Source organism: Ranitomeya variabilis, chromosome 3 (genome assembly GCF_051348905.1).
Source record: "Ranitomeya variabilis isolate aRanVar5 chromosome 3, aRanVar5.hap1, whole genome shotgun sequence".
NCBI lineage: Eukaryota > Metazoa > Chordata > Amphibia > Anura > Dendrobatidae > Ranitomeya > Ranitomeya variabilis.
The window spans coordinates 543,103,369-543,129,563 of NC_135234.1; the positions used below are offsets into that span (position 1 = coordinate 543,103,369).

At 43.1% G+C, this 26,195-nt stretch overlaps 1 protein-coding gene and 1 long non-coding RNA gene across 2 annotated transcripts in view; both read right to left on the minus strand.

Moving 5' to 3' along the window:
- FGF14 (fibroblast growth factor 14) overlaps positions 1-26,195 on the minus strand; it is a 799,281-nt gene that overhangs the window by 431,374 nt on the left and 341,712 nt on the right. The gene's annotated exons all lie outside the window — the stretch shown is intronic.
- Positions 13,832-24,671, minus strand: LOC143818368 (uncharacterized). The gene is made up of 4 exons (XR_013224491.1): positions 22,985-24,671; positions 17,916-18,831; positions 17,348-17,584; positions 13,832-16,420 (listed from the first exon to the last, which is right to left on the minus strand). It is a non-coding gene; the product is annotated as an uncharacterized LOC143818368 (long non-coding RNA).

A 26,195-nucleotide genomic window follows, 5' to 3' on the forward strand; every position in this document is an offset into this window, starting at 1 on the left:
TATGTGTGGTCATTAATTTGGTGTTGATGGATTCCTTTTCAAGAGAGTCTACCAGCTGATACATGCTGCCCCATCAACGGGCGGCAAAAATCAGTCACTGGCTGCACAATTTTATCCATATATAATTCAAGGGAACCTGTCAGCAGGATTGTGCACAGTAACCTACACACAGTGTCAGGTCAGCGCCGTTATACTGATTAAAATGATACCTGAAATTCGTCTTGCGGTTGTTCGTTAATCTTTATTTTCAGTTTTGTGTTAATGAGATTCTCGTGCCCTAAGCCGGGGCTGGTGTATATGGTCCTTTGCTTACGTATTCATAATTGCAGACTGCTGGAAGGTCACTGATCCCTCGCTGACCTGACCCCTAGTTTACATAATGAATATCTGTACATACTTAAAAAAAAAATAATAAATAACGTCTGCAGGCAGGAGCTAGCCGTAGCACCTGCTCTGCAACAAAATCGCATAATAATAATAATAATTTTTATTTATATAGCGCCAACATATTCCGCAGCACTTTACAATTAAGCGGGGACATGAACAAACAATAAATTCAATACAAGTTAAGACAATTTAAACAGTGACATTAGGAGTGAGGTCCGTGCTCGCAAGCTTACAATCTACAAAGAAATGGGGGGACACAATAGGTGAAAAGTGCTTGTTATTTCAGGTCTGGCAATTATAATACATAGGGATTTTTATATAAAGCTGCATGATCCGGTCATCAGACTGTGTGTTTAAGTGCAATAGTCAAGTATCAAGTGCAGTTATCGTGTGCATGGAGGGTGTGGAGACAGATGAATAGTAGGGTGCAGATTCAGAGTAATATTTGGAAGGAGGGAACAGGGCAAAGTTAGTTTACTGAGTAGTTCGTGTAGTAGGCTTGTTTGAATAGATGGGTTTTTAAAGCTCGCTTGAATAGGTCGGGGCTAGGTATCAGTCTGATCGTCTGGGGAAGTGCATTCCAGAGAGCTGGTGCAGCACGAGAGAAGTCTTGGAGACGGAGGTGTGAGGTTCGGATTATGGGGGATGCTAGTCTTAGGTCGTTTGTAGAACGGAGGGCACGTGTAGGGCGATAGACAGAGATGAGAGAGGAGATATAAGGCGGTGCAGAACTGTGGAGGGCTTTGTGGGTGAGAGAGATGAGTTTATACTGGACCCTGTAGCGAATGGGTAGCCAGTGTAATGACTGGCACAAGAAGGAGGCATCGGTGAAGCGGCTGGACAGAAATATGACCCTGGCTGCCGCATTCAAGATGGATTGGAGAGGAGAAAGTTTGGTAAGAGGGAGACCGATTAGAAGAGAATTGCAGTAGTCCAGACGAGAATGAATAAGAGCGACAGTAAGAGTCTTAGCAGTTTCAACGGTGAGAAAAGGTCGGATTCTGGAGATGTTTTTAAGATGCAGATGACAAGAGCGAGTGAGTGATCGGATGTAGGGAGTAAAGGAAAGTTCGGAGTCGAATATGACCCCAAGACAGCGGGCATGCTGCTTGGGAGTTATGGTTGAACCCTCCAGGGTAATTTCGATGTTGGGTAGAGTGAGGTTAGTAGAAGGGAGAAACACAAGAAGTTCCGTTTTGGAGAGATTTAGTTTCACATGTTTTATGTGCAGTAATACATTTTATTCAAGTTATTCAGCTGGAGGAAAGAAAAAAAAACTCAATTAGAAAATGGCGCTCGCCGCGCCCACGCAGTAGTTGCTATTAGTGTAGCTGTGATCCAAGAGTTGCTACTGTGCAAGCGCCGGTGGCGCCATGTTACTGGAGCAGAAAAATAAAATTCCTCCTCCAAGATGGCGCCGTCCGCACCTGCGCAGGTGTCACGGCTGGCTCCTGCCAGCAGAAGGTTTTTTAACGTATGTACAGATATTCATTATGCAAACTAGGGGGCAGGTCAGTGAGGGATCAGTGACCTGTCAGCAGTCTGCATTATGAATATATAATCAGAGCACCATATACACCAGCCCTGCCTTAGGGCACGAGAATCTCATTAACACAAAACTGAAAATAAAGATAAAATAACAACCTCAAAACAGATTTAACCCCTTCCCGCTGCAGCCCTTTTTCGTTTTTGTGTTTTTGTTTTTCGCTCCCCTCCTTCCCAGAGCCATAACTTTTTTATTTTTCCGTCAATATTTTTTGCGGGACGAGTTGTACTTTTGAATGACACCATTGGTTTTACCATGTCTTGTACTAGAAAACGGGAAAAAAATTCCAAGTGGGGTGAAATTGCAAAAAAAGTGCAGTCCCACACTTGTATTTTGATTGGCTTTTTTGCTAGCTTCACTAAATGCTAAAACTGACCTGCCATTATGATTCTTCAGGTCAGTATGAGTTCATAGACACCAAACATGTCTAGGTTATTTTTTATCTAAGTGGTGAAAAAAATTCAAAACTTTGCTAAAAAAAAAAAAGCGCCATTTTCCGATACCCGTAGTGTCTCCATTTTTCGTGATCTGGGGTCAGGTGAGGGCTTACGTTTTTAATGATACCACTTTTGTGCAGATATGTTCTTTTGATCACCCGTTATTGCATTTTAATGCAATATCATGGCGACCAAAAAAAGTAATTCAGGCGTTTCAAATTTTTTTCTCGCTACGCCGTTTACCGATCAGGTTAATACTTTTTTTATTGATAGATCGGGCGATTCTGAATGCGGTGATACCAAATATGTGTAGGTTTGATTTTTTTTATTGTTTTATTTTGGATGGGGCGAAAGGGGGGTGATTTAAACTTTTATATATTTTCTATTTTTTTCATATTTTTAAAAACATTTTTTTTAACTTGTGCCATGCTTCAATAGCCTCCATGGGAGGCTACAAGCTGGCATAGCCTGATCGGCTCTGCTACATAGCAGCGATCATCCGATCGCTGCTATGTAGCTAAATTTCAGGCTTGCTATGAGCGCCGACCACAGGGTGGCGCTCACAGCAGGCCGGCATCAGTAACCATAGAGGTCTCAAGGACCTCTATGGTTAACATCCTGATGCATCCCGACCCCCGATCATGTGACGGGGGTCGGCGATGCGCTCATTTCCGGCCGCGCAGCCTGAGGCGCCGGTTAGATGCCGCTGTCAGCGTTTGACAGCGGCATTTAACAGGTTAATAGCGGCGGGTGAATTGCGTTTTCACCTGCCGCTATTACGCGCACATGTCAGCTGTACAAAACATGTCGCGACTTTGATGTGGGCTCACCGCCGGAGCCCACATCAAAGCAGGGGACCCGACATGTGCAGTACTAGTACGGGGCATGTCGGGAAGGGGTTAATCAACCAAGGTATCATTTTAATCAGTATAGCGGCGCTGATCTGACACTGTGTGTAGGTTACTGTGCACAATCCTGCTGACAGGTTCCCTTTAACTAAAAAATGCTGCTGCGTTTCAGAGAAAATATAGTTTAACCCCTTCCCGACATGTGACGGAATAGTACGTCACATGTCGGGACCCCCGCTTTGATGTGCGCTCCGGCGGTGAGCGCACATCAAAGTCGCGACATGTCAGCTGTTTTTTACAGCTGACATGTGCGCGCAATAGCGGCGGGTGAAATCGCGATCACCCGCCGCTATTAACTAGTTAAATGCCGCTGTCAAACGCAGACAGCGGCATTTAACTACCGCATCCGGCCGTGCGGCCGGATATGAGCGCATCGCCGACCCCTGTCACATGATCGGGGGTCGGCGATGCTCCTCCATTGTAACCATAGAGGTCCTTGAGACCTCTATGGTTACTGATTGCCGGTGGCTGTGAGCGCCCCCCTGTGGTCGGCGCTCACAGCACACCTGCATTTTAGCTACATAACAGCGATCTGATGATCGCTGTTATGTAGCAGAGCCGATCGGGCTGTGCCTGCTTCTAGCCTCCCATGGAGGCTATAGAAGCATGGCAAAAGCAAAAAAAAAAAGTTTTTAAAAATGTGAAAAAAATAAAAAAAACATAAAAGTTTAAATCACCCCCCTTTCGCCCCAATCAAAATAAATCAATAAAAAAAAAAAAAAAACTACACATATTTGGTATCGCCGCGTTCAGAATCGCCCGATCTATCAATTAAAAAAAAGCATTAACCTGATCGCTAAATGGCGTAATGAGAAAAAAATTCGAAACGCCAGATTTACGTTTTTTTGGTCGCCACGACATTGCATTAAAATGCAATAACGGGCGATCAAAAGAACGTATCTACACCAAAATGCTATCATTAAAAACGCCAGCTCGGCACGCAAAAAATAAGCCCTCACCTGACCCCAGATCACGAAAAATGGAGACGCTACGAGTATCGGAAAATGGCGCAATTTTGTTTTGTTTTGTTTTTTGCAAAGTTTGGAATTTTTTTTCACCACTTAGGTGAAAAATAACCTAGTCATGTTAGGTGTCTATGAACTCGTAGTGACCTGGAGAATCATAATGGCAGGTCAGTTTTAGCATTTAGTGAACCTAGCAAAATAGGCAAGCAAAAAACAAGTGTGGGATTGCACTTTTTTTGCAATTTCACTGCACTTGGAATTTTTTTCCCGTTTTCTAGTACACGACATGCTAAAACCAATGATGTCGTTCAAAGTACAACTCGTCCCGCAAAAAATAAGCCCTCACATGGCCAAATTGACGGAAAAATAAAAAAGTTATGGCTCTGGGAAGGAGGGGAGCGAAAAACGAAAACGGAAAAATGGAAAAAGCTCCGGGGGTGAAGGGGTTAATAGCAGACCAAGCTGCACAGGAGACTAGTCAGACAGGTTCCTGGGAGCTTCTCTCTGCCCACTGCCCTGGAGTTACAGGTCTCTCCATATGTGTATAGGGATGGACTTTTTACCCAAAGCAAACAGCCGGAGTGTTGCTGCAGATAATCCCTTTAAAGATCAGCCAGGGCACTCCTGAGACAGAAACAGCTGCACACATGTAAGTTATAGCAGCTCCATCCTCTCTTTCCCCTTCCTGCATCCATCTTTATGATTAGTTGCTTGGAGGCTACAGCTGAATAATGAGCGTTCTTTCAGGTTTCTGCTATAGCCTGGACAAGGCTGGAGCCTGGAGAGGTGAATGACCCACAGGACGCCCCGGCATAAATGGCCCATATCAGATACATTTATCAGAGATATATTGTGACTAGGGAGCATTTCCCGATAAACTGACAGAAGGCGCCAATGTATGCCACTGTATAGACCTCTATATGGAAAAACAGTCTACTACTCCATTCTATACTGAATACTGAAAAAAGGATATATGGACATATAGCTCTGCAATGCATGCCAAATAGACACACTTTTAGAAAACTTTTGGTCACTAGGGCTTTATGCAGCAATATGTTCAGTTTTCTCTGCACAAATCACTGACGTACAAATGTGATGTGAAGAAGTGCCCAGGACACTTAGGGTCCCTTTCCACTTGCGAGATAAAAAACGGTCCGTAATCTGGACCGAAAAAACGGATGGAACGTATGCGATTGTCATGCGAGTGTCATGCGAGTGCCATGCGATTTTTTAATCGCACCATCCGTATGACATCAGTATGACATCCGTATTGCTGTCCGATTTTTACGCACCAGTGTCCTTTGAAAAGCCGGCAATTCAGCGCTGTGTACAGTAAAATCACACTGACAGGTTAGAATAGAGTAGATATATGCACATAGAATGTGTATATATACATATATACATGTCAGTGAGACACCTATATATGTATATTTATATTTAATGCAGCGCTAGATAGCATAAAAGCCGCTAATTCAATTACCGGCTTTTTCCTTCTCCTTCACAAACCCGACAGGATATGAGACATGGTTTACATACAGTAAACCTTCTCAGATCCCCATTTTTTTTGCATATTCCACACTACTAATGTTAGTAGTGTGTATGTGCAAAATTTGGCCGCTGTAGCTGCTCAAATAAAGGGTTAAATGGCGGAAAAAATTGGCGTGGGCTCCCGCGCAATTTTCTCCGCCAGAGTGGTAAAGCCAGTGACTGAGGGCAGATATTAATAGCCAGGAGAGGGTCCATGGTTATTGGCCCCCCCGTGGCTAAAAACATCTGCCCCCAGCCACCCCAGAAAAGGCACATCTGGAAGATGCGCCTATTCTGGCACTTGGCCACTCTCTTCCCACTCCCTGTAGCGGTGGGATATGGGGTAATGAAGGGTTAATGCCACCTTGCTATTGTAAGGTGACATTAAGCCAGATTAATAATGGAGAGGCGTCAATTATGACACCTATCCATTATTAATCCAATTGTTGGAAAGGGTTAAAAAACACACACACACGATTAAAAAGTATTTTAATGAAATAAGCACAGCGGTTGTTTTAATAATTTATTGCTCTCTCATTCCATTTTCATACCCTCGCTTGGCAAAACAATAAACACACAAGATACATACCCTCTCTGATGAACTGTCACGTCCCACGAGGTAATCCATCTGAAGGGGTTAACTAATATTACAGGCAGAGCTGCGATAATCCACTCGCTCGTGCCTGTAATCCCCGGGTGCTGAAAGGAAAGCAGTGATCTATACTTACATTCAGTCGCGGTGATGCGCCCCTGCTGGATGTTCTCATGAACTGCAGCCTGGGAACTTTTTCCCACGCTCCAGGTCATATGAGGACATCCACCAGGGGGCGCATCACCGCGACTGAAGGTAACTATAGGTCATTGACCTACATTTCCTTCAGTCGCGGTGATGCGCCCCCTGGTGGATGTCCTCATATGACCTGGAGCATGGGAAAAAGTTCCCAGGCTGCAGTTCATGAGAACATCCAGCAGGGGCGCATCACCGCGACTGAATGTAAGTATAGATCACTGCTTTCCTTTCAGCACCCGGGGATTACAGGCACGAGCGAGTGGATTATCGCAGCTCTGCCTGTAATATTAGTTAACCCCTTCAGATGGATTACTTCGTGGGACGTGACAGTTCATCAGAGAGGGTATGTATCTTGTGTGTTTATTGTTTTGCCAAGCGAGGGTCTGAAAATGGAATGAGAGAGCAATAAAATATTAAAACAACCGCTGTGCTTATTTCATTAAAATACTTTTTAATCATGTGTGTGTGTGTTTTTTAACCCTTTCCCACAATTGGATTAATAATGGATAGGTGTCATAATTGACACCTCTCCATTATTAATCTGGCTTAATGTCACCTTACAATAGCAAGGTGGCATTAACCCTTCATTACCCCATATCCCACCGCTACAGGGAGTGGGAAGAGAGTGGCCAAGTGCCAGAATAGGCGCATCTTCCAGATGTGCCTTTTCTGGGGTGGCTGGGGGCAGATGTTTTTAGCCACGGGGGGGCCAATAACCATGGACCCTCTCCTGGCTATTAATATCTGCCCTCAGTCACTGACTTTACCACTCTGGCGGAGAAAATTGCGCGGGAGCCCACGCCAATTTTTTCCGCAATTTAACCCTTTAATTTAATAGCTAGATCCCCCAAATTGTGCACACAGACACTTGTTACATTAGTGAAGAGGAATATGTAATAAAAAAAGGGATATGAGATGGTTTACTGTATGTAAACCATGTCTCATATCATGTCGGGTTTGTGAAGGAGAAGGAAAAAGCCGGCAATTGAATTAGAGGCTTTTAAGCTATCTAGCGCTGCATTAAATATAAATATACATATATAGGTGTCTCACTGACATATATATATGTATATATACCTATTCTATGTGTATATATCTACTCTATTCTAACCTGTCAGTGTGATTTTACTGTACACCGCGCTGAATTGCCGGCTTTTCAAAGGACACTGGTGCGTAATAATCGGACAGAACTCGCATGGTGCGAGTGCTGTGCGATTTTTTTCTCGCACCCATTGACTTGCATTGGCGAGTCTCGTCCGAGAATCGCAGCAATACGCAGCAGGCTGCGATTTTTTTCTCAGCCGATCCAGATTTTTCTCAGTCCGATTTCGGCTGAGAAAAAAATCGCAAATGAAAAGCCACCTATTAACTAACATTGGTCCGAGTGCAATCCGATTTTTTATCGGATTGCACGCGTCCGTTTTCCTCGCAAGTGGAAAGGGACCCTTAGGGTATGTTTCCACGGTCAGGAAACGCTGCTTCTTTGACGCTGCGCAGAGCTGCAGCGTCAAACAAGCAGCGTCCAGATGTTCCAGCATAGTGGAGGGGATTTTATGAAATCCCGTCTCCACTATGCGTGGAAACCCGCACGCGGCGGCCCTGCGACTCCGGACATGCTGCGCGTCTTTTCAGATCGCAGCATGTCCGTACACCTTGCGTTGACGCAGCGTCCCCGCAAGGCATATCACAGGGCGCTATGGGAGAGAGCGATCATCCCGGATGTGAAGAGTTAACACATCCGGCATGATCGCGTCCCAGAAAGGGGGCGGGGCTTAGCGCCGAGCGGCTTCGCCGCTGCGGCGATACCGCCGGCCATCCTGACAGTGGAAACATACCCTTAGGGTATGTTTCCATGTTCAGGAAACGCTGCGTTTTTGACGCTGCGTTTTTCCGCAGCGTCAAAAACGCAGCGTCCAGATGTTACAGCATAGTGGAGGGGATTTCATGAAATCCCGACTCCACTATGCGTTAAAAAACGCATGCGTTTTTGCCGCGAAAACGCATGCGCGGTGCGTTTTTTCAAAACGCAGCATGTTGCTACAATGAGCAAAACACGCAGGCACACCACAGGTGACCTGCCAGTGACCTCAGGTGCAGTTTTGGTCAGGATTTTACTTGCATAAAATCCTGACCAAAGCCTGAAGCAAACCTGACCGTGGACACATACCCTAAGGGTATGTGTCCACGTTCAGGATTGCATCGGGAATTGGTCAGGATTTTTCATCAGTATTTGTAATCCAAAACCAGGAGTGGGTGATAAATACAGAAGTGGTGCATATGTTTCTATTATACTTTTCCTCTAATTGTTCCACTCCTGGTTTTGGCTTACAAATACTGATGAAAAATCCTGACCAAATCCTGATGCAATCCTGAACGTGGACACATACCCTAAGGGTATGTGCACATGTTGCGGATTCTGCTGCAGATTTTTCCGCAGCGGATTTGGAAAATCCGCAGTGCAAAACCACTGTGGGTTTCACTGCGGATTTTCCTGCGGTTTCTTCTGCGGATTCCTCTGTGGGTTTTCAACTGCACTTTCCTATTGGTGCATGTTGAAAACCGCTGCGGAATCCGCAGAAAGAATTGACATGCTGCGGAAAATAATCTGCTGCGTTTCCGCGCGGATTTTTCCGCAGCATGTGCACAGCGTTTTTTTTTCCCATAGGTATACATGGTACTGTAAACTTTGGGAAAACTGCTGCGGATCCGCAGCGCCAAATCCCCTGTGGATCAGCAGCAAAGTCCGCAGAGTGTGCACATACCCTAACGCCTCCACTTACTGGTCACAAAGAGGGAACACTGATTATGGATTAAACAGCTTTCTATTACATTTTGTGCTTCAGTTCTCACCATTCTTAAAGGGGTGGTCTGAAACTAATATTAATTTTCACCCTAAATGTCTCTATATTTTAATATAGCAGTTTTTCTAATATGGATTATTTAAAAAGTCCCTACCTTTCCCTCTCTTAGCTAACTGCTTTACCTTATTTTTTGTTTTGATGACGCTACGTTTGAGAATTTCCCATCTTACTGTGCAATATTCTTCTCAATGCACAGTGACAGTGCGCTCCCTCAACAGCTCTAATTTGAAGCGACAACCCGACAACAGAGTGCACTGTCATTGTATATTGTAAGGAAAAAACAAGTGAGCAGAGACCAGCCCTGCTCCTGAATGTGAAGTCTGTTTTTGGGGCGGAGCTTGGTCGTTCTCGCCTTTCTTTGCACTCTAAGGCCGGCGTCACACTAATAATAATAATAATCTTTCTTTTTATATAGCGCTAACATATTCCGTTTTATGGACATATGAGAGGCGCAAAAACTACGCATTGCACACGAACCAATGATTCTCTATGGGGCAGCTCCTATCTGCAGTATATTTCGCAGCCGCATTTTACGTGCATAGAAAATCACAGCATGCTGCGTTTGTCAGCGTATTGCGCAAAAAATCAGACAATAGAAAGTCTATGGGGGCGAGAAAAAATGCAGTACGGATGCCATACGGATTACATATGGAGGATGACATGCATAAAATACGCTGCCACACCCTGCCTACAGATGACATACGGATCACTATTTTGGGAACATTTCTGCGTATTACGCCTGTAAAAAACGGACCGTATTTCCCTACGATAAGTGTGACCCTGGCCTAACAGTGTGTTCTGTTGCCAGCATTGAGAAGAATATTGGACACTGAGAAGGGAGCTCATACTTAGCACAATTTGGAATTGACAACAGTTACATGCTCAGTACAACAGGGACTAGACCAGCCCCTAAAGAGGATGTCACTGAGAACTCTTCGGTTTAGGGTGGGGGAAGCCTCTGCTCCCTGATTAGGTCTGTTTAAGTTTAAGTATCCCAGCATGAACTGGGGATTCTCAAAGTCATTAAAACAGAAATAGGTCAAAAATGAAATAAGATAAAGCAGTTAGATTACAGATGGAAGAGTTGGGACTTTTTAATTAAACCATATTAGAAAAACTGTTGCATTATCAAAACAATTAGAAATATTTAGGATGAAAATTCACTATTAGTTGAATATGACTTCAGTGAAATATTCTGAATTACATACAGAGAGACATGACCTGGCGATCGTTTGTGGCGGACACAGGCGCACACATTGCAACAGAGACGCACGTTTGTAGGTTGACCGTGGTCGGTACACATTTTACCCTCCGGGTGTGAACAACGCTTTTATTTGCTGAGAGCGAGCCGTGATGTTGAAAACGGTGAGCACCTGAAACATTCATATAGGGCTTTGCAATTTAAGGCCGGCGTCACACTAGCGAGTTTTACGGACGTATGAGCGCATAAACTACGTCCGTAAAATACGCATTACACACGCATTGCGGTGAGGCGCCCTCTGCTGGATGTCCTCATATGAACTCGAGCGTGGGAACTTTTCCAAGGCTCCAGTTCAGGGCCGGCGTCAGAACCCGGCGTACCTAGGCAAGTGCCGGGGCCCTGGTGAGACAGGGGGCCCATTCAGGGCTGGCGTTAGGGGCAGGCAGCTGCCAGTGCCTAGGGCCCCCGCTGTTATGACCCCAATGGCAGAGGGTCTCAGAATTTATTACCAAGTCTGCAAACACAAAAAACCAGCTCATAGGGCAGTGGTAACTAGGCTGACCGTATACCTGAACCTAGCACCACAAATAGCAGCAGCCGGGGAACGTACCTACGTTGGTTCTAGACGTCTCGCGCCAGCCGGAGAACTAACTAACCCTAGAAGGGAAAATATAGACCTTTCTTGCCTCCAGAGAAAAGACCCCAAAAGTTGGATACAAGCCCCCAACAAATAATAACGGTGAGGTAAGAAGAAAAGACAAACGTAAGGATGAACTAGGTTTTTAGCAAAGAGAGGCCCACTGACTAATAGCAGAATATAGGAAGATGACTTATACGGTCAGCAAAAACCCTATCAAAATTTCCACGCTGAATATTCAAGAACCCCCGAACCGTCTAACGGCACGGGGGGAGAATATCAGCCCCCTAGAGCTTCCAGCTATATCAGGAATCACATTTGGTACAAGTTGGACAGAAATAAAAGCAAATGCAAATAACCAAAAAATAAGGAAGCAGGACTTAGCTTATTTTGCAAGAACCAGGACCAGCAGACAGGAGCAAACAGAAAGGAACTGATTACAACGATGCCAGGCACCAGACTGAAAATCCAGGAAGCTTAAATAGCAACACCCCTGGACTAACGAGCCAGGTGGGTACCAAGCTAGAGAAAGAAGCTCAAAGTGTCATGTCGCTAGTAACCACAAGAGGGAGCCAAAAAGTCCAATTCACAACACCCCGCTCCCCCAGGGGCCCTCAGCTAGCGGCACATCACACAGCTGCTATGGGTCCCCTGTGAGGCAGGGGGGCCCGCCTGTTGCAAGCGCCAACTCCCACGCCACCACTTTGAACTTTACCGGCGTCTGCCGGCAAAGTTCAAAGCAAATGATGGAGGAGAGAGCGTCACCTGACGCTCCCTCTCCCATCATTCCCCACTTTGCCTCTGACACTGCCGCTGTGGGTGCGCGATGATGTTATCGCGCACCCGTTGTGTGTCAGGCAGTGCAGCGGCAGCCGCCGAGACAGGAGCAGGGAGGGAGTTTTGAGAGGTGAGGAGTGTTTTTTTTTGTAACTATAACAGTGAGTACTGGACTATGGGGCCATTCTTGGGGGGAGGGGGGCTGTGCTGTATACTACATGTCTGTGCTATATACTACATGTCTGTTCTATATACTACGTGGGCCGTGTTATATACTATGTGGCTGTGCTATATACTATATGGGCTGTTATATGCTACGTGGGCTGTGCTATATACTACATGGGTGTTCAATATACTACGTGGGCCATGTTATATACTATGTGGGCTGTTATATGCTACGTGGGCTGTGCTATATACTACATGGATGTTCTATATACTACGTGGCCTGTGTTATATAATATGTGGCTGTGCTATATACTATATGGGCTGTTATATGCTACGTGGGCTGTGCTATATACTACGTGGCTGTGTTATATACTACGTGTGCTGTTATACACTACATGGCTGTGCTATATGCTACGTGGCGGTGCTATATACTACGTGGACTGTGTTATATACTACATGGCTGTGTTATATGCGATCATGAATCATGGTATGTGTTAAAGGGGGGCCCACTGAGACTCTTTCGCCCGGGGCCCTCAAAAACCTGGAGCCGGCGCTGCTCCAGTTCATGAGGACATCCAGCAGAGGGCGCATCACCGCAACTCAAGGTAACTACAGATCACCCAGCTTTCCATTCAGTACCCGGGGTTTTACAGGCACGAGAGAGTGCATTAGCACAGCTCCTGGCTGTAAAATGATTTAACCCCTTCAGATGGATTTACATCGTGGGACATAACGACGGAAGGTATGGAATATTGTTGTTTGTTTTTTTTGTCTTTATTTCATTAAAATACTTTGTAATCATGTGTGTGTGTTTTATTAACCATTTCGTACTATTGGATTAATAATGGATAGGTGTCATAATTGACGCCTCTCCATTATTAATCTGGCTTAATGTCACCTTACAATAGCAAGGTGACATTAAGCCTTCATTACCCCATATCCCACCGCCGCACGGGAATGGGAAGAGAGTGGCCAAGTGCCAGAATAGGCGCATCTTCCAGATGTGCCTTTTCTGGGGTGGCTGGGGGCAGATGTTTTTAGCCAGGGGGGGCCAATAACCATGGACCCTCTCTAGGCTATTAATATCTACCCTCAGTCACTGGCTTTATCACTCTGGCGGAGAAAATTGCGTGGGAGCCCACGCCAATTTTTTTCAGCGATTTAACCCTTTATTTTACAAGCTACAGCGCCCAAATTTTGCACATACACACTACTAACATTAGTAGTGTGGAATATGCAAAAAAAAAGGGATATGAGATGGTTTACTGTATGTAAACCATGTCTCATATCCTGTCGGGTTTGGGAAGGAGAAATGAAAAGCCGGCAATTGAATTAGCGGCTTTTCACATATCTAGCGCTGAATTAAATATAAATACAGTATATATATATATATATATATATATATATATATATATATATATATGTGTGTGTGTGTCTCAATGACATATATATATATACATACTGTATATATGTTTTAACGAACATTTGAGCACATAAATCCATTAGATGTCGCTTTTGCAAGCCTGCGAGAAAATATCGTAGTACGGATGCCATACGGATTACATACGGAGGATGCCATGCGCAAAATACGCTGACACACCCTGCCTACGGATGGCATACGGATCACTATTTTGGGAACACTTCTGCGTATTACGGCCGTAATAAACAGACCGTATTTACATACGCTGAGTGTGACGCCGGCCTAATATCTGTACTTTTAAAAACTAGTCACATTAGGACACTGTGTACGATGGCTCAGTAGTCATGTTCAGATAAAAACACAAGGGATGATATAATCCACATTTACACAAGCCCCATCTATCATATCCTTCATCTGATCCACTGTGATATGTGCAGTCAAAACTGCCTTTTTTGTAACAGCAGGCCGAGCCAGAACAGACAAATTATTTTTCTTGGATGTTCTTAGGAGAAATGTTAATAGACCAAAAAAAGCATAAATACTGTGATGTGCTGCTGGAGTGCTTGATTTTTTTTTATTTTTTTTTGGTGCAATATTCTTCAACTCAATTTATTGTCCAATTACACAGCACAGACTGAATACTGCCTCTAGTCACATCTCGCTAACTGTAGTTGCCAGTTGACAAAATACAGCAGATTTTTAGCAAGCTTCTGAGCTACTGATCTGGAAGAACATATTAAGTCAATCGTGTGTACTAACTGTGACAGTCCCAGCAAATGATCTGTCATCTTTCATGTCTTTACTGTTGTATGACTTTTGCACCTTTTTTGACTATGTAAATTAGAACAAATTTAGTCTCATATTCCATGCAGATTATGTTTGTCAATTGGGAAACCTTCCAGCGACATTAAGTAAGAACATAATGGAATCATTTTACGTCTTGTAGCAAAAAAAAAAAGAAACATCTACATAGTGCTCAGCATGGCATCAAATCTGTAATTACTGGATCAAAAAGAAAATGATATCTTTTACACAAGGTATTTTACATATTTGGGAAGAATTCAGATTTTTTTTACATAGGCCCTGATTAATCAAGACTGATGAGAAAAAGGGGAAGTGCTGGAGCCTGATGTGTCTGATTCTCTAAGAGGTCTTCATGAATCTGTAGCGTTTGGTGAGTGGCGTGAGCCTCAATGTGGCTTACCAGAAATCTTATTCCAGGACCTGACTGGAATATTTCTGGTGTAGGGAGCGCCACAGCTTGTCATGAATTAAACGAGCTGTAGTATCACGCCTCACTGCACCCCTTTCACGCCCCAGCGCTGCTCACTTGGTGGAGCTGGAAGAAACGGCATGAAAACATCAAAGTCACAACATTTTTGCACAATTCAATGCTATGTAAAAGTTTTGTAACATTTGAAAGCAATTAATAATATATATATATTTTATACATCTATGGACTTTTATATATAAATGGCCTTCCCCCAAGGCACCCAAGAGACATTTGTTGCCTACCAAATCAATACATGATAAATATTGTTGAAAATAACCAAATTAAACTTGCATTTCCGTTTACGGACCTTCACTCGCATTATGATCCTGGTCCTTGCAGGACAACAAAGGTTCAGTCCTATAAATGTCACCCACTTTTTTCTTCTGTGTGGAATCAATGGTATACTAACCCTATTAGTGCACTGCTGAGCCGGCTGTCAGTCAGTGCCAGGGCGTGGTTATAGACACTACTGACTATGCACTAGGCGGGAACTATGGTCCCTATCACCGAAAGCCAGAGACTACCAGCAGGAGTAAAATCCATTTTCTTATGGTAGTCGGGCTTTCAGTGCTGCAACTTCATGGCATTAAAACGCTCGTAACCTGGAGATTAACCCCATATCTGCAAGTTAATAGCATTTTTTGCTATGACAGGTTCCCTTAAATCTGTCTTCAGCAAAGGTGAGAGAATCTGTAGAAATTTCAATTAAAAGGTTATTCTCATCTCCAAGATCCTATCCCAATATGTAGTAGGTATAATAATAATAATATTAGCAAATACCTCCAATCATAAATGTAGTATAGTTCTTCTGATTAAATATATCGCTTTTTCCATGTGCTGGCATTGCAATAGCTTAAGTATCCATGGTAACGACCACTAGCAACTAGCTATCTAACTGTCATTATCTGAGTGGTCATAGCCATGGATACCTAAGGTCCTGCAATGGCTGAACATGAGGAAAGAGACATAGTGAATCAGAAAAACTATACTATATTTCTAATTGAAGGTATTTGTTGATATCATTATTAATAGACCTACCACATATTTGTATGGGATCTTGGAGATGGGAATACCCCTTTAAGTAGTTTGATTGAATTTCTTTTTGTATGCAAATTGTATGTTCCATTTTATGGTCTTGAGTCTCTCTGGACCCCAAAACATAATAAAGGCAGGGTGTAAAACAAACAAAAGAAAATTGTACTGGGAGTGGACAAAGTAGAAGACGGTGGGCTGTGGTGCTGATGGGAGGTGTGAGCAGCATGGTAAGAAACAAATTTTTTAGCCTCTTTCACGGTCCTCTACAAATTGGGAAAATGGCGATTAGCTGCCATTTTTTTGAAATCGCATGAAGCAAGTCTTTTTTGAAGACAGTTTTTCAGTTCAGTGAGCGATCAAATTACAATTGCGGCTAACAGAAATCTACGGAGAAGGAGGAGAGGAAGCAGTAATAGATAGAAAGATCTGGAGAAAATTGCTAAAAAATATGCAGAATACAAGTAATATAATAGACAAAAATAGTGTTATCCCTCAGGCCATGTGCACACGTTCAGTATTTTTCGTGTTTTTTTTGCGTTTTTTCGCTATAAAAACGTGATAAAAACACGAAAAAAACGCTAACATATGCCTCCCATTATTTTCAGTGTATTCCGCATTTTTTGTGCAAATGTAGCCTTTTTTTCTGCGAAAAAATCGCATCGCGGAAAAAAAAGCAACATGTTCATTAAAATGCGGAATTGCAGGGGATTCCGCACACCTGGAAGTGCATTGATCTGCTTACTTCCCGCACGGGGCTGTGCACACCATGCGGGAAGTAAGCAGATTATGTGTGGTTGGTACCCAGGGTGGAGGAGAGGAGACTCTCCTCCACGGACTGGGCACCATATAATTGGTCCAAAAAAAAGAATTAAAATAAAAAATAGTCCTATACTCACCTTCGATGTCTTCTCGCCTCTCCGCTGCATGCTGCCGCTTCGGTTTCTATAGCTGGTGTGCGGTGAAGGACCTGTGATGACGTCACGGTCTTGTGATTGGTCGAGACCGGTGTCCGCTCACGTGACCGCGACGTCATGGAAGGTCCTGAACCACACCGGCATCTATAGGAACGGACGCCTGCAGGTGAGTATAACCATTTTTTTTTAATTTTTTTTATTATTTTTAAACATTCTATCTTTTACTATAGATGCTGCATAGGCAGCATCTATAGTAAAAAGATGGTCACACTTGTCAAACGCTATGTTTGACAAGTGTGACCAACCTGTCAGTCAGTTTTCCAAGCGATGCTACAGATCGCTTGGAAAACTTTAGCATTCTGCAAGCTAATTACGCTTGGAGAATGCTAAAAAAAACGCGAAAAAAACGGAAAAAAACGCCAAAAAAGAAATGCGGATTTCTTGCAGAAAATTTCCGGTTTTCTTCAGGAAATTTCTTCAAGAAATCCGGACGTGTGCACATACCCTTATGTACAGACACACTTCTGACTCACATTTTCTTTTCTGTTGTGTGTTTAGTGTCTGGTTCTTTGTAGATATATTAAAGTAAGCAACTCTTCAGCCATCTGAATATATGGAGAAAATGTGGATGAACTTTGGTATCCTGATATTGAATTAGTATTTTAAAGCACCTCTCCGGGGTTTTGCTTTTCTGTTTCAGGGCTGGAGAGGTGTCACTAATCTAAGTTCCCTGACTTTAGTCTAAGGGTATGTGTCCACGTTCAGGATTGCTTCAGGCTTTGGTCAGGATTTTATGCAAGTAAAATCCTGACCAAAACTGCACCTGAGGTCACTGGCAGGTCACCTGCGGTGTTCCTGCGTGTTTTGCTCATTGTAGCAACATGCTGCGTTTTGAAAAAACGCACCACGCATGCGTTTTCGCGGCAAAAACGCATGTGTTTTTTAACACATAGTGGAGTCGGGATTTCATGAAATCCCCTCCACTATGCTGTAACATCTGGACGCTGCGTTTTTGACGCTGCGGAAAAAAGCAGCGTCAAAAACGCAGCGTTTCCTGAACGTGGACACATACCCTAATACTTACCAACAACCGTTTTCTTCCATTATCAGTTATCGGAGAGTCTCTCTGGTCATCTTCTATACGTTATTAGCGGCAGGATAGCTCCAGTGTTTGTTGGGCGAGCTGGACGTCATTTCTCAATGTAAGTCTATGAGAGCCAGTAGATTGTGACCGTTACCTTGGACTTTTGGTCATTCAGAAGTTGCAGTCACAAGATAGTGGGGGGGACCGGAGCAGTGCTGGGAACAGCTGAAGACAGCGGATGGTGAGTATAATACGACGGGCAAGGAACTTACATTAGTGGCACCACACCAGCACTAAAATAAAAAAATTGTGTTAATTTAGCATTTACTTTTTGAGCATATTACTAGCCAGGCTTTCTTTATTAAGAAGCCAAGACACTTATCACGGTTGTCCCACAACCACCTCAGGTAATCCCCTGATTTTAGGTAGTTGAAGGGTAAATGGTTCCTGAGGCTGGCATACATATTGTCAAAGAAATAAATGGCATCACACGCCATAAAAAAGACCATAGAGGCTCTCAATGTCTATATGTCTACCAAGTACTTTGGTTAAGTAAGTTATGTTGCCCATGACTACATTAGAGGGACACAATGGAAGCCCTCATGCTGGAGAAGATGGACCATCACAGATCTAAACTTTCTTACAACACTAAGTACAGTTTATTACTTCTGTTAGTGACAAAGCTGATGCCTTTGAAGACTTTCAGATCTAGGTAATGTGCAGATCTGCTTTATAGCCCATGTAGACTATAAAACCAGCAGGCTTGATAATCAGGCTGAGGCCCACCTAGGGGTTCCATAGAGAATCATTTTAGTTGGGTAAATCACACACTCAGCATTACCTTTCATTACCTCCCAGCTCACTGCAGTCACCAACATTACAGCGCTCACACTAACCTTAACCCCTTCACCCCCAAGGGTGGTTTGCACGTTAATGACCGGGCCAATTTTTACAATTCTGACCACTGTCCCTTTATGAGGTTATAACTCTGGAACGCTTCAACGGATCATGGCGATTCTGACACTGTTTTCTCGCGACATATTGTACTTCATGATAGTGGTAAAATTTCTTCGATATAAATTGCGTTTATTTGTGAAAAAAACGAATATTTGGCGAAAATTTTGAAAATTTCGCAATTTTCCAACTTTTAATTTTTATGCCCTTAAATCACAGACATATGTCACGCAAAATACTTAATAAGTAACATTTCCCACATGTCTACTTTACATCAGCACAATTTTGGAACCAAAATTTTTTTTTGTGACGGAGTTATAAGGGTTAAAAGTTGACCAGCAATTTCTCATTTTTACAACACCATTTTTTTTAGGGACCACATCTCATTTGAAGTCATTTTGAGGGGTCTATATGATAGAAAATACCCAAGTGTGACACCATTCTAAAAACTGCACCCCTCAAAGTACTCAAAACCACTTTCAAGAAGTTTATTAACCCTTCAGGTATTTCACAGGAATTTTTGGAATGTTTAAATAAAAATGAACATTTAACTTTTTTTCACACAAAATTTATTTCAGATCCAATTTGTTTTATTTTACCAAGGGTAACAGGAGAAATTGGACCCCAAAAATTGTTGTGCAATTTGTCCTGAGTATGCTGATACCCCATATGTGGGGGTAATCCATTGTTTGGGCGCAGGGCAGAGCTCGGAAGGGAACGAGCACCATTTGACTTTTCAATGCAAAATTGACTGGAATTGAGATGGGACGTCATGTTGCGTTTGGAGAGCCCCTGATGTGCCTAAACATTGAAACCCCCCACAAGTGACACCATTTTGGAAAGTAGACCCCCTAAGGAACTTATCTAGATGTGTGGTGAGCACTTTGACCCAACAAGTGCTTCACAGAAGTTTATAATGCAGAGCCGTAAAAATAAAAAATCATATTTTTTCACAAAAATGATCTTTTCGCCCCCATTTTTTTATTTCCCCAAGAGTAAGAGAAGAAATTAGAGCACAAAAGTTGTTGTGCAATTTGTCCTGAGTACGACGATACCCCATATGTGGGGGTAAACCACTGTTTGGGCGCATAGCAGAGCTCAGAAGGGAAGGAGCGCTATTTTACTTTTCAATGCAAAATTGACTGGAATTAAGATGGGATGCCATGTTGCGTTTGCAGAGCCCCTGATGTGCCTAAACATTAAAAACCCCCACAAGTGACACCATTTTGGAAAGTAGACCCCCTAAGGAACTTATCTAGATGTGTTTTGAGAGCTTTGAACCCCCAAGTGTTTCACTACAGTTTATAACGCAGAGCCGTGAAAATAAATTCTTTTTTTTTTTCACAAAAATGATTTTTTAGCCCCCAGTTTTGTATTTTCACAAGGGTAACAGGATAAATTGGACCCCAAAATTTGTTGTCCAATTTGTCCTGAGTATGCTGATACCCGATATGTGGGGGGGAACCACTGTTTGGGCGCATGACAGAGCTCGGAAGGGAAGGAGCGCCATTTGGAATGCAGACTTAAATGGATTGGTCTGCAGGCGTCACGTTGCATTTGCAGAGCCCCTGATGTACCCAAACAGTACAAACCCCCCACAAGTGACCCCATATTGGAAACTAGACCCCCAAAGGAACTTATCTAGATGTGTTGTGAGAACTTTGAACCCCCAAGTGTTTCACTACAGTTTATAACGCAGAGCCGTGAAAATAAAAATTATTTTTTTTTTCACAAAAATGATTTTTTTAGCCCCCAGTTTTGTATTTTCACAAGGGTATCAGGATAAATTGGACCCAAAAAGTTGTTGTCTAATTTGTCCTGAGTATGCTGATACCCCATATGTGGGGGGGAACCACTGTTTGGGCGCATGACAGAGCTCGGAAGGGAAGGAGCGCCATTTGGAATGCAGACTTAAATGGATTGGTCTGCAGGCGTCACGTTGCATTTGCAGAGCCCCTGATGTACGCAAACAGTACAAACCCCCCACAAGTGACCCCATATCGGAAATTAGACCCCCCAAGGAACTTATCTAGATGTGTTGTGAGAACTTTGAACCCCCAAGTGTTTCACTACAGTTTACAACGCAGAGCCGTGAAAATAAAAAATCTTTTTTTTCCCACAAAACTTATTTTTTGGCCCCCAGTTTTGTATTTTCCCAAGGGTAGCAGGAGAAATTGGACCCCAAAAGATGATGTCCAATTTGTCCTGAGTACGCTGATACCCCATATGTTGGGGTAAACCCCTGTTTGGGCACACGGGAGAGCTCGGAAGGGAAGGAGCACTGTTTTCCTTTTTCAACGCAGAATTGGCTGGAATTCAGATCGGATGCCATATCCCGTTTGGAAAGCCCCTGATGTGCCTAAACAGTGGAAACCCCCCAATTATAACTTAAACCCTAATCCAAACACACCCCTTACCCTTATCCCAACAGTAACCCTAACCACTCCTCTAACCCAGACACACCCAACCCTATTCCCAACCGTAAATGTAATCCAAACCCTAACCCTATCTTTAGACCCAACCCTAACTGTAGCCCCAACGCTAGCCCTAACCCTAGCAATAACCCTAGCCCTAACTCTAGTCCTAACTCTAGCCCTAACCCTAACCCTAATGGGAAAATGGAAATAAATACATTTTTTAATTTTTTTATTTTTCCCTAACTAAGGGGGTGATGAAGGGGGGTTTGATTTACTTTTATAGCGGGTTTTTTAGCGGATTTTTATGATTGGCAGCCGTCACACACTGAAAGACGCTTTTCATTGCAAAAAATATTTTTTGCGTTACCACATTTTGAGAGCTGTAATTTTTCCATATTTGAGTCCACAGAGTCATGTGAGATCTTGTTTTTTGCGGGATGCGTTGACGTTTTTATTGGTAACATTTTCGGACACGTGACATTTTTTGATCGCTTTTTATTCCGATTTTTGTGAGGCAGAGTGATCAAAAACCAGCTATTCATGAATTTCTTTTTGGGGAGGCGTTTATACCGTTCCGCGTTTGGTAAAATTGATAAAGCAGTTTTATTCGTCGGGTCAGTACAATTACAGCGATATCTCATTTATATCATTTTTTTTATGTTTTGGCGCTTTTATGCGATAAAAACTATTTTATAGAAAAAATAATTATTTTGGTATCGCTTTATTCTCAGGACTATAACTTTTTTATTTTTTTGCTGATGATGCTGTATGGTGGCTCGTTTTTTGCGGGACAAGATGACGTTTTCAGCGGTACCATGGTTATTTATATCAGTCTTTTTGATCGCGTGTTATTCCACTTTTTGTTCGGCGGTATGATAATAAAGCGTTGTTTTTTGCCTCGTTTTTTTTTTTTTTTTCCTTACGGTGTTTACTGAAGGGGTTAACTAGTGGGCCAGTTTTATAGGTCGGGTCGTTACAGACGCGGCGATACTAAATATGTGTACTTTTATTGTTTTTTTTATTTTATTTAGATAAAGAAATGTATTTATGGGAATAATATTTTTTTTTTTTTCATTATTTTGGAATATTTTTTTTTTTTATTTTTTTTTTACACATTTGGAAAAATTTTTTTTTACTTTTTTACTTTGCCCCAGGGGGGGACAATACAGATCGGTGATCTGTCAGTTTGCATAGCACTCTGACAGATCACCGATCTGCGAGAAGTGCAGGCTGCTTCACAGTGCCTGCTCTGAGCAGGCTTCTGTGAAGCCACCTCCCTCCCTGCAGGACCCGGATCCGCGGCCATCTTGGATCCGGGTCTGGAGCAGGCAGGGAGGGAGGTAAGACCCTCGCAGCAACGCGATCACATCGCGTTGCTGCGGGGGGCTCAGGGAAGCCCGCAGGGAGCCCCCTCCCTGCGCGATGCTTCCCTGCACCGCCGGCACATCGCGATCATGTTTGATCGCGGTGTGCCGGGGGTTAATGTGCCGGGGGCGGTCCGTGACCACTCCTGGCACATAGTGCCGGATGTCAGCTGCGATATGCAGCTGACACCCGGCCGCGATCGGCCGCGCTCCCCCCGTGAGCGCGGCCGATCGCGTATGACGTACTATTCCGTCCTTGGGAAGTAGGGCCCACCCCACATGGACGGAATAGTACGTCTAATGACAGAAAGGGGTTAATCACGGATGGAATGAAGTCACTTACACGAGGTAAGCCACTCATTAATACATCACATAGGAGATTTCATTTGAGATTTGTATTTTCACTGGAACAGATTTTTTTTCCATAAAATCAGTAAGGTTCCATTTTTTTTTCTATGTTTTCCCCGTGTTTGCGTGGGTTACCTGCAGGTTCTCCAGTTTAATACCACACTTCAAACACATACTGACAGGGAATTTAGATTGTGAGCCCCAATGGGGACAGTGATAATGTCTGTAATGGCGCTATGTAAGCAAAGTATAATAATTGAACAATAATAATTTTCCACTGTCATATGAAAGAAAAATTTTTTGCAGGATTAATTGTATCTTTGAATGTCACCATTCATTTTGCCATTGAAGATACGTTCCCACAATCAGGATTGCTGAGATTTTGATGCTGCAGAATGCCTGCACCATTTATGCAAATTAACTGACACGCATTTACGTTTTTTTACACATGCAGATTTTCCACAATAATGCAAATCTATGGGAAAAATCCGCAAGCGTACCCTCAAGAGAAATTAACATGCTACTGTCATGAAGGACGTGCCACATGTCAGTTTCCACGAGTGATCCGCAGGTGTACATAGACGCGCAGTTGACATGGGATTTCTAGAAATCCCATCCTCTATGCTGTAACATCTGGCTGCTGCATTTTTGATGCTGCATAAATACGCAGTGTCAAAACCGCAGCAAATCCTGGATGTGGGAACGTACCTTTAAGGTACTGAAAAATGGGAAAAAACTCCAAGCGCAGTAAACTTGTAGAAAAAACGCTATACCCCAAATGTTTCTTTTCTATTAAGCTGCCGTCACACTATCAGTATTTGGTCAGTATTTTACATCAGTATTTGTAAGCCAAAACCAGGAGTGGAACAATTAGAGGAAAAGTATAACAGAAACATATGCACCACTTCTGCATTTATCACCCACTTTGGCTACAAATACTGATGTAAAATACTGACCAAATCCTGCTAGTGTGACAGCAGCCTTATGCTTTTACAGCATTCATTGTGAGGTAAAAATTACCTCGTAGAGTGATTTTCCAAGTCAGTAAAATTACAGCGATATCAAATTTAGGCTGTGTTCACACTTGCGAATGCAATACGGGAAATTCGCACGAGTCTCTCTCATCAATACCCGGCACTGCGGCCGGAACTCGGGACCGACCGTGCGGCTGCATAGAAATACATGCAGCCGCACGCTCCAGTCCCAAGTGCCGTTGGCAGTGCCGGGACTTGATGCGAGAGACAGGGCCGGCCCGAGAGATTAAGGCACCCTAGGCGAAACTATTTTGTTGCGCCCCTACTACTTTTAACATACCTCCCAACTTTTGAAGATGGGAAAGAGGGACAAAGTTTGCTAAGTGCGCCGCGGCAAATTTTAGGCCACGCCTCTGACCACACCCATTCATAACTAGCCACACCCATATCCACGTCCCAACCACATCCATTTAGCACTGCTGATCACACTGTTTCATAAAGAATAATTATAAATAGTGTTGAGCATTCCGATACTGCAAATATCGGGTATCGGCCGTAACCACTGATACTGACACCGCATCAGCCGAGAACAGGGAACTGGAGCTTCCCCGGTCAGGAAGTGTTCACTACCGGCTGGTGTCTTGCAGCCTACTATGAAGAGCAAACCTTAGAACCGGAACCACTGTAAATAGTTATTTGTTTGTCTTCTACTGTGTTACTGTTGATACCCAACTAGGGTTGTCCTTAAAGGGATCCCTTAGTTGACCCGGGATCCCTATTGTTTTTGCTTTTTGTTTTTGCTTTTGTTCATCATTGGTTACAAGGACTGCCGAATCATGGACGGTGAATGGTTCACAAACTGTGTTGTAAATAGTTCGCACCTTCTTAAAGGTGCCCCCTACTGGTTTTACAAAAAGGAGAACTTTTTGAAGAGACTGTTCTTGAACACAGCGCAGAAGTTCTTGCCTTAAACGGACTTGCAGATAGAGAGTCTGCACTGCCTCAAAGAGACTTGGTCCCCTCTTAAAGGGAATGTTCATGTGTTGCACTTAAGTATAATGTTACTTTGAGAATGTTGAATAGTAATGAATAGTGTGTAGTTATTTAAGAAATAATAGGAAATGTTCGATGATGTTACTAGAGGTTGAGGACAGGAAAGAGTTGAAAGCCGAGTTTCAGTGAAGTGAACCCGTAGGGGTTAGTGAGTCCTCCTGGAAACCATAGAGAGATGGTTGATTGATCTTATACTGTGAATAAAAATTAAGCTTATAGAAGAAGAGAGGCAGTAGGCCCGAATGAGTAGCCAGGCGGTCCTGCATGTTCGAAATCAAAGAGTAAAGAAAAGTGTTGCATTTAGAAAAGAGAAATAAAGACAAAGTTAATTTATATTTTAGAGTTTTATAGTAAGCCTTTAGTGGGTTCAGCTTATACGCCCTTAAAGGAAAAGTTAAATTATTGTTAAAAATTTGCACTTAGTAGATAGAATACCCGGCTGGCTAATGATGGTTATTTATAGTCGAGTTAGTCATAAGTGTTATTTATAACCTTGAGTAAAAATGTAAATATGTTTTCCATTTGTAACGGGAAAGTGAAGACCATTCATTATCTGTGGTCTGTGAATGCCGTGGATGACATCATTGGGCCATTTTCTACCTTTCTAGATTCAGAAGCATTGGGTTATAATTAGTTATGAGCGAGTATACTCGTTGCTCGGGTTTTCCCGAGCACGCTCGGGTGGTCTCCAAGTATTTTGGCGTGCTCGGAGATTTAGTTTTTGTTGACTCAGCTGCATGATTAACAGCTGCTAGCCAGCCTGAGTACATGTGAGGAATGCCTGATTGCTAGGGAATCCCCACATATAATAAAACTGAGTGGTAGCCGTAAATCATGCAGCTGCTGCAAGGAAAACTAAATCTCCGAGCAGTCACAAGTACTCGGGAGACCACCCGAGCAACGAGTACACTCGCTCATCACTAGTTATAATTTGAGAAGCCCAGTTTTCCGCATTAAGCAATACATTTCTCTTTTTAGTGTTACATCAAATAACAAGAGCTTGGAAAATAAACCTTCCCAACTCATTATTTATTTAAATGTCTTGCAAGTTGTCCAAGCAGGCTTTTGGGAGAAAATGCAATAGCAATAAACCTATCATGCATAATTGGAAGGCAGCAGAAAATGCAGAGATAAACCACAGTGTCAATATGTGCAAAA